Genomic DNA, 8,260 nt, shown 5'->3' on the forward strand with positions numbered 1-8,260 from the left:
TTTATTTTATTTTATTTTATTTTATTTTATTTTATTTTATTTTATTTGACTGTTGTATCAGTGTTTTCTATGATATGTTCTATGCCTGAGATTTTCTCATCTATCTTTTGTTGGAGATGCTGGCATCTCTGAATCCTGCTCTCTTTTCTAAGTTTTCCATCTCCAGGATTCTCTCCCTTTGTGATTTCTTTAATGTTTGTATTTCCAATTTTAGATCCTGGATGGTTTTGTTCAGTTACTTCAACTGTTTGATTGTGTTTTCCTGTATTTCTTTAAGAGATTTATGTGTTTCCTCTTTGGGGGCTTCTACTTGTTTCCTGTGTTCTCCTGTATTTTTTAACTGAGTTAGTTTTGCCCTTCTTAAAGTCCTCTATTGTCTCCATAAGAAGGGATTTAAGATCTGATTCTTGCTTTTCAGGGGTATTGGGGAATCAAGGGCTTGCTGTGGTGGGAGTAATGGGTTCTGATGTTGCTAAGCAGCATTCGTTTTTGTGGCTTATGTTCTTGTGCTAGCCTCTTGCTGTTTGGTTCTCTCTAGCATTATCTGGCCTTACTGTCTCTGACTGGAGTCTATCTGTCCTGTGAGCCTGGTTATGTTTTGCCTCCTTGGGTCAGGCTGTCTCTGGGTATAGGAGGAAATCTGCAAAAGCTACATCTGAGCTTGCCTATGGTATACCTCCTGATTGCCAAGCTGACTCTTTGTTTGGGCAGTATGAGGGGTGCTAGAGCACTGGATCTGCTCCCTTTTGAAGTTAGGAACTAGAAGCTAATGTCAGATTTTTATTTTATTGTTTTTTTTTTTTAATTATTTGGAATCCTAACACAAACTTGAGAATAATTCCTTTACTTTTCTCATTAGCCAATAATTTTGGCATTTTATGGAGTCCTTTAATGGCAAAAAAATTGATGATCTTGATATGAAAGGCTTAATTGCAGCATTGCATTTTAAGTATAGACTTTTAGCTTGTACTTTATCTTCTGTAATATGTTTCATTTATTAGCAACTATATAAACTGCATATTAGAAAGTTCTAGGTCAATACATTTGCTTTTCCAATTACAATGCAGTGCCTTAATTATATGTACCATTCTGTTAGAAATAAATAATTTAGATGGGCAATGGTGGCTCATGCCTTTAATCCTAGCACTTGAGAGGCAGAGACAGGTGGATATCTGAGTTTGAGGCCAGCCTGGTCTACAGAGTGAGTTCCAGGACTGCCAGAGCTATACAGAAAAACCCTGTCTCAAAAAACAAAATTAATAATAATAATGATAATAATAACAATTATTATTATTTAAATGACAGAACCTCATAATATATCAATTTAATATAAAATGTTTTTCACAATTATTATCTAATAACTTTTTTTTACACTGAAAGACTTCTTTGAGGGAAAATAATGTTTTGGGTTTAAAAAGACTAAATAAAATGGAAAAAATAGAATGGTCAAGGGCATTAGCTATTCATTCAAATATCATATGAATTTTCAAATGTCTGTTTCTCCCACACAATTAGTGTTTATTGTGAACACACAATCATGAGTGAATTTGTATTTACTATTTATAAGACACTGGAAAGGGAAAAAACCCTTTATTTTCTGTTCAAGGAATTGATTTATTTAATTTTTTCTTAGTTCACCTTTTTAAAAATTGCTCTGTTAGCTCTTAAGGCATTTTTGTTTTTGATGTTGCTGCTAAGAACTTAAACCTCCTCATTTTTCTTTATTAGCTTCTTGGGAAGAGAGAAAAGTAAATATTTAAGAAAATCGACTAATTATTCTTGATGCAAATACAAGGTCATTGAAAAGCCAATTCCAGTTCATCATTTTATAAATAATATATATATATATATATATACATATATATACACACACACACACACACACACACACACACATATATATATATATATTATATATATATATATATATATTATGATGGTTGGTTGCAAGAATTGATATTAGGTTATACAGTCAGTAATCTGGATAATAAGAAAAAGGTGGATAATAGAGTTCATAGAACTTTGTCATGTGATACCATAACTGTGAAATGTTTAATATGTAGTTCAATTTTTCTGCACAAGTCAGATTTAAAATGAATTAACCTTTAAAATGAACAAGATTATCAGTTTTGAATTAAAGCTCTTCTAGTATCCAAATAAAGTTTTAATCCATAAACATACTCTATAAAGAGAGTAGGATCTTTTCTGACCTTTATCTTGTAGACCATAACATTTTTCCACATGATTTAGTTTAATCTTTACCCAGTATCAGGACAAGGAAAGTTTAAAAAGTTGGGGGAAATGGAAGCCATCTTGGCTGCAAGAGCTTTTACCTACTCCTTGAGCTTGCTAGAACCTTGCTCCAGCTCAGGTAAATTGAAACAAATGGGTTTAGATTTCAAGAGTCTGTGATTCTTACTATTTCTAATGTTGTAAGCCTTTTTTTAAATTAAAAATTTGTTAATTTTTATTCTTGGTATCTTTACCATAATTTACAGACCAATCTATAGCTGCCCTAACAAAAAGAAAAGGAGAAAGAGAACACCGATAAAAACTGAAAAAATATATATCTAATTGACATAATATTGCACTAATCAATAACTATTTGCTAAACAACCTTCTGTTATGATATTTATTATCTCCATCATCTGATCCATAGTCACTATAATAGGCATTGCCTGAGCCCTTATCATAATTGTCTCCCACACATGAGTTTAAAACATGATTTCTTTTGTCCCATAAATCTTTCTCCTTCATTGTATCTATCATATATCAACAAAGACACCCCTAAAAAACATTCAAGAAATTTAAAAATATCCCATAGCTTTATACATTTAACTATACTTTTTAAAAGTTCCCTTTGCAATATCAAAATAAAGTAAAAAAATAAAGTATATTCTTCAGAGAGACAGTATAGAGCATAACCATAATTATTAGAATACAAAACCACATTTTTAGCAGTCTAAACTATTCAGTGTCATGCTACAAAGTTTGACTGCCAGCAAGAAAAATTCTTATATATGAATGTATGAAGGTACAGCTTTAATACCTCATTAAAGAAATATTTTTAAATCCTATCTTTTAAAGTCTTTTTTCTAGGAGAGGAATTATATAAAAATATTATTCCAATTTAAAAGTATCTTTACAGACCTGTTTCTCTGTGTTGGCTCATGCCATGTGCCAATGTCCAGAATGGCTTTTACCTTGAGTTATTTATTTTTAAGCCAACTTTCTTTTACCAATGATATAGATTTTTAACTATACTGCATAAATTATAAAACAATGTTTTATATTCAAGATATGCAGAACAACACATGTAAGTTCAGTCAGAAATAAAGTAGTAGTGGCCACATACATTTATACAGACAAGGTAGGATCAACTTGCTACCTGTTGAATCCAATTCTCATAAGCACAGAGTTTTTGTATTGGCATCAGCTTTTTACCAAAGAAGCTGAAAAGTTGCTGCTGCCACTAGCTTGCTGCCAGTTTGATCCAGGCAGGAGGCAGAGCTTCTCCAGCCACACTAGACTCCTAGCTGCAAGTGCAGGGTTCCAAAAGCTGCATCAGTTTATCACTTTTTGGTTTTCCAATTCTGATGTTATTTTCTAAAATTCCTTGAAATAAATTAAAACTAAATTAAAGAGTGAACAGCTATCACAAATAGTTTAAACCATTTTTTTCTCTGAATATGAAACACAGAACAACAATCAAGCAGCGGAACAAAACTAGAGACACAAACTGACAGACATACATCATGGAGTGATGGTAGGAAAAGGAAGAAAACAAGATGTCCCACCAAAGGAACCCAGAACCAGAACCAGGCATTAACCTAGTGAGAACCAGACAGCAAACAGGATGTATCCTCACCTCCTCTCAACTCTCAGAGATTTACATTCTCCAGCTCTCCTTTTTTGGCTCTCCAAAAATCTAGATCAAACCAGAAACAATAACAAATCAAGAAAAAGAACTGACCAGGTACTGGAAACTTATCTCATAGTGGAGGGAGCTGGCTTGGTGGTGCTTACTAGCAGTAACTGAGGTATGCTTGAGGGTAAGGGTTATTCCCATTCAATGAACCAATTATTGATGATCCTTTTTTGTATTTCTTAACATTCAGTCTTGGGCTATATGTTCAATAAACTACTCTTGCTTAACTGAGTTCAGCATTTGTATTGTTTGGGCCGCTGCTCTTTAGTTTCATTATGCAGTGGAACTGTAGATTCTTGTTTAAATACTTCTGTTTCTGAGCATTTTCCTTATTTTCATTTATAAGTCTTTCTAACACTTGTGTCTTAATAATCTATTTTTTTAATATTTTTTCCTGTATCTCTAAAGCTTTATTTGTTTTTATTTGAGAGGTTACAGAAAGACACTGTGGTTGTCAAGGAAAAATAACAAAATGATAATAATCATAGTACATATTGAGCCAATTTCAGTTAAGTCATTTCTCTTTTCAATTTCTGCTTTTATTTTCAAGCTAAAGTAGCACTATACAGGGTCTTAGAACCATGTATTATGATTTTTTCATTCTTAACTCTCTCCTTGAGAACGTAGCAGGTGACTTTCGAAATGTGATGTCTTCTTAGTTTGTCTGTCAATGGTATGATTTCTCTGTCCCTGTGATTGTGCTGCATGTTGGAGGACAAAATCCTGTTTTTTAACAAAATTGCACATGTTCAAATTTTGCTAATACTGATTCAGGAGATAGATGCTGGGGTGAAAATCTACTAGCTCAAAGAGACAGAGAAAGCACTACCTGACTTTCCTTCTCAACCAGTGTCCCAAAAGGAAAATGAGATTCTACATGTACTTGCTGTCTCAAAAACCTTCAAAGTTGAAGGTCTTCCCTTCCTACTTCCTGTGTATCTTGATGTCTGTCCTCCTGATTCCTTCTTACTCTGTGGGGTTTTCCTATGTTCATTCCCTGTCAACTTGTTGTCTACTCTGCTTCTAGACCTATTGTGGAGTTTATTTAATCCTGTTTATCTAAAACAGAGAGTTCTTAAATTAGAGGTGTGAGCTAGGGTTCAGCCATATTACAACTTCAAACAGGTTTTTCCAGTAAATAGCAAAATCTCAGGGTTCACAGTATGACCAAATATCCTAAAACATTTATTAGCTTGATATTTTGGAAATATTTTACCAAACACTTCAAAAGTATATATACACTGTCTTAATTTTTATCCCCAAATTGGTAATCTTAATAATGTGTTTTCTTAATTAATTACATTTTATGAAGAATTTAATAATTAAAAAGAACCTATATATTAACAAATATTGAGATATTTAGTATACTTTATATTATATGAAATCAGTTTTCCCTTTGACATTATTTTCTGTTTCTGAAAAATTATGAACTTAGATTTGCTCTGTGTGTTTCTGTTGGTGATTATTTCAAGTTTTTATGTCATGTTAATTTACTTTTCTTAACTTTTTATTGGTTCTTTGTGAAGTTCAAAAAATGCAGTCCAATGCCACTCATTTCCTTATCCTTTTATACCCACCCTCCACTCTTGAAACCATCCCTGGAATTGACAAAAATTTTCTCACTTGGAGAGCTGTAGCTTGCCACAGTTTTTGCCATACTATACCCTTTTTGTACATATTTTTGTTCCTTGCAATTATTCATTGCAATGACTCCTTCATCTGGTAAAATTCTCTGGCTTCTGCTACTCTATTAACACTGGAACCTCCCAGTGACTCCTCTAAAGTATCCTCATATTGGCTTCTGTCATGTAGATGCTGTAGTTTTTGACCTCTAGAACTGTCTTCTTCATGTACTTCAACAGTTCTCTAATGGGGTAGATATTGGAATAAGCCAATTCAAAGCTCTGGATCTGGGCCTGGGAGTTATCTAATGTGTTCAGTCTAGTGGCTCATTAACTCTCATGCCTTTGGGGCAAATTCACATGCATTTGCAAGATTCTGGGACAGCTTTACCCTGCTGCCCAGGCAAGGTTCAGGGTCTGCACCCCCAAGTGTTGCAGCTGGTGACGGTCAGGACCAGTTTTCCTGCTCTAGTGAGCCTGGGTCAAGCTCTCCCTTATGCCATAGATGGCAGGGGATGAGGGAGGGATAGAGGATGTGTCAGAATCTATCTCTCATGACACCAAGGCTAGCTCTTCTTCCTACTTCAGATGGCAAATGGTGAGAGTTATGGAGAATATCTCTTCTGTGATTATGCTGCTCCAAACAATTTTAGCGGCCAGCTCTCCAAGCTTTGGAGCTGGCTCACCTGCACCACTGCTATCAAGATCAGCTCTACTGTGTGTCCTAGATGAGGTATGGGGCTTACTTTTCTTAGTGTTACAGCTGGTGAGGTACAGGACCAATTTTCCTACTTTCTTGTCCCCAGAGCTATGTCTCCTGATTGACACAATTAATGAGTGTAAAGAGGGCGGGGGAAGAGATTATCTCTTCCTCATCTGTGCCACCCACAAGAGACTAGTGGTAGGGCCAGCTCTCCCACCGTCAAATCATCAGTTCATCTACATCTTCTACAAAGTTTAGGGCCTCCTTTCCTGAATACTGCAGATGCATAGGGACAGGGTCAGCTCTTCTGCTTCCATGCCTCCAGGGATAGCTCTCAGACAATGCTTATGGGAGGGGTGGAGCCAGTTTTACTCAGCCCATTTAAGAGCAACTTGTCCCTGGGCAGCAGCCTAGATCAGGGACATCTGCTTGGCCTTTGGTAGTAACAGACTCCTCCTACTATAGGGCTACAGACATAGTTGCAGCTCTCAGTGGAAGGACAGGTCAGGATCCTTCCATAGTCTCAAGGGTATCACTGGCTATGCTCATTAGGATAATTCTCACTACACACAAGCCTCATGTTCTACCTCCCTTTTTTGTGCTCACATCCTTCAGTTTCTCTTTCTCTTCTATTTTCCACTACTTACTTGCTATTCTTATTGGTTTTCAGGGTCTGTGAGAATATGGGTTCATTTTAGAAGTGGTTTCAGGAGTTCTGTTCTATGATCATATTGGGCAGGGTCTACTCCCCTAGGCCTACATGTGTCTTGACTGGTGGTCTTTTCAAGCAAGCTCTCAGTTTGGGCCTTATGGTGCCAGTACCATGGTCATCTCTGGCTCACTCCTCACCCTGCTTACCTAAGTGGCCCCTTCCTAGTTTTTTTTTTTTTTCTCTTGGCTTTACTCCCCACTGGGACCCATGATCCTAGGCCATGTTTTTTCTTATATCTGGCTTGCTGTCTCCTGGGGACCCAGATTTGTTGTATCAGGTTTGCTTTATTTTTTCCCCAGGGAATGTTAGGTTATTGATCAATCAGATGTTCATAGGTCAAAACGCTGAGTATGACCATAGCCTCTCTCCTCTCGCCACCTACTAACACAAATGTGACATAGCAGTCACACCTATAACTCCTCTAGAGGCAAAGTCATATTCATTTTCAAAAAGGGATTTTCACAAATGCAGGCAGGATAGCTCAGTGTGTATGGGCCAAACAAGGCTAATAATTTGTGTTCAAATGACTAGAATTCACAAAGAAAAGGAAACTAACTTCCACAGATTTACCTCTGAGTCACAAACTCAGTGTTGTATACAAGTACCCCTGAAATACATGTACATATCATGCACACATACATATCCATTAATTATAAAATAAACTAAATGTAAAGAAATAAATCCTTGTGCAGGAACCCACAGTTACTATGAGTTTGAGCTCCAGTTCTGTGTCATGTCCAGAAGACACTGATTTGTAGCAGTCCTTCTCAACCTCTTGTTTCTGCTTCTACTTATACATCTTTCCCCAATACTTGGGGTAGGGAGGAGATTAAAGATATCTCATTTAAGGATGAACATGCCACAGTATTTATTTTCTGAAAGCAATCTAATTTTAGTTGTTATTTTTTAACTATTTTATTGTATGTTTTATTTACATTTTGTGTGTTATCTCCTTACCCCATCCCCCAAACACCCAGGAACACCCTGTCCCCTCCTCGTCATCCTGCTTCTCTGTGGATATACCCTACGAACCCCTCCACTCCCACCTTCAACCCTCAAATGCCCACGCCCTGGGGCATCCAGCATTCATGAGACCAAGAACCTCTTCTCCCACCTATGCCCAGCAGGGCCCTCTACCCTTACATATACAGTTGAAGCCATTGGTCCCTCCCTAAGTTCTCCCAGGCTGGTGGTTTAGACCCTGGGAGCTCTGGTTGGTTGGTACTGCTGCTCTCCTCATGGGGCCACAAACCCTTTGAGCTCCAACAGTCTTCACTCTAACTCCTCCATTGGGA

The 8,260-nt window shown here is 36.6% G+C and overlaps 1 non-coding gene across 1 annotated transcript; it reads right to left on the reverse strand.

The window, feature by feature from the left end:
• Window positions 1-7,266: 7,266 nt before the first annotated feature.
• Window positions 7,267-7,397, reverse strand: LOC114609460. The gene has a single exon (XR_003709529.1). It is a non-coding gene; the product is annotated as a small nucleolar RNA SNORA17 (small nucleolar RNA).
• Window positions 7,398-8,260: the final 863 nt, after the last annotated feature.

This window comes from Grammomys surdaster, unplaced genomic scaffold (genome assembly GCF_004785775.1).
Source record: "Grammomys surdaster isolate TR1022 unplaced genomic scaffold, NIH_TR_1.0 61, whole genome shotgun sequence".
Lineage (NCBI taxonomy): Eukaryota > Metazoa > Chordata > Mammalia > Rodentia > Muridae > Grammomys > Grammomys surdaster.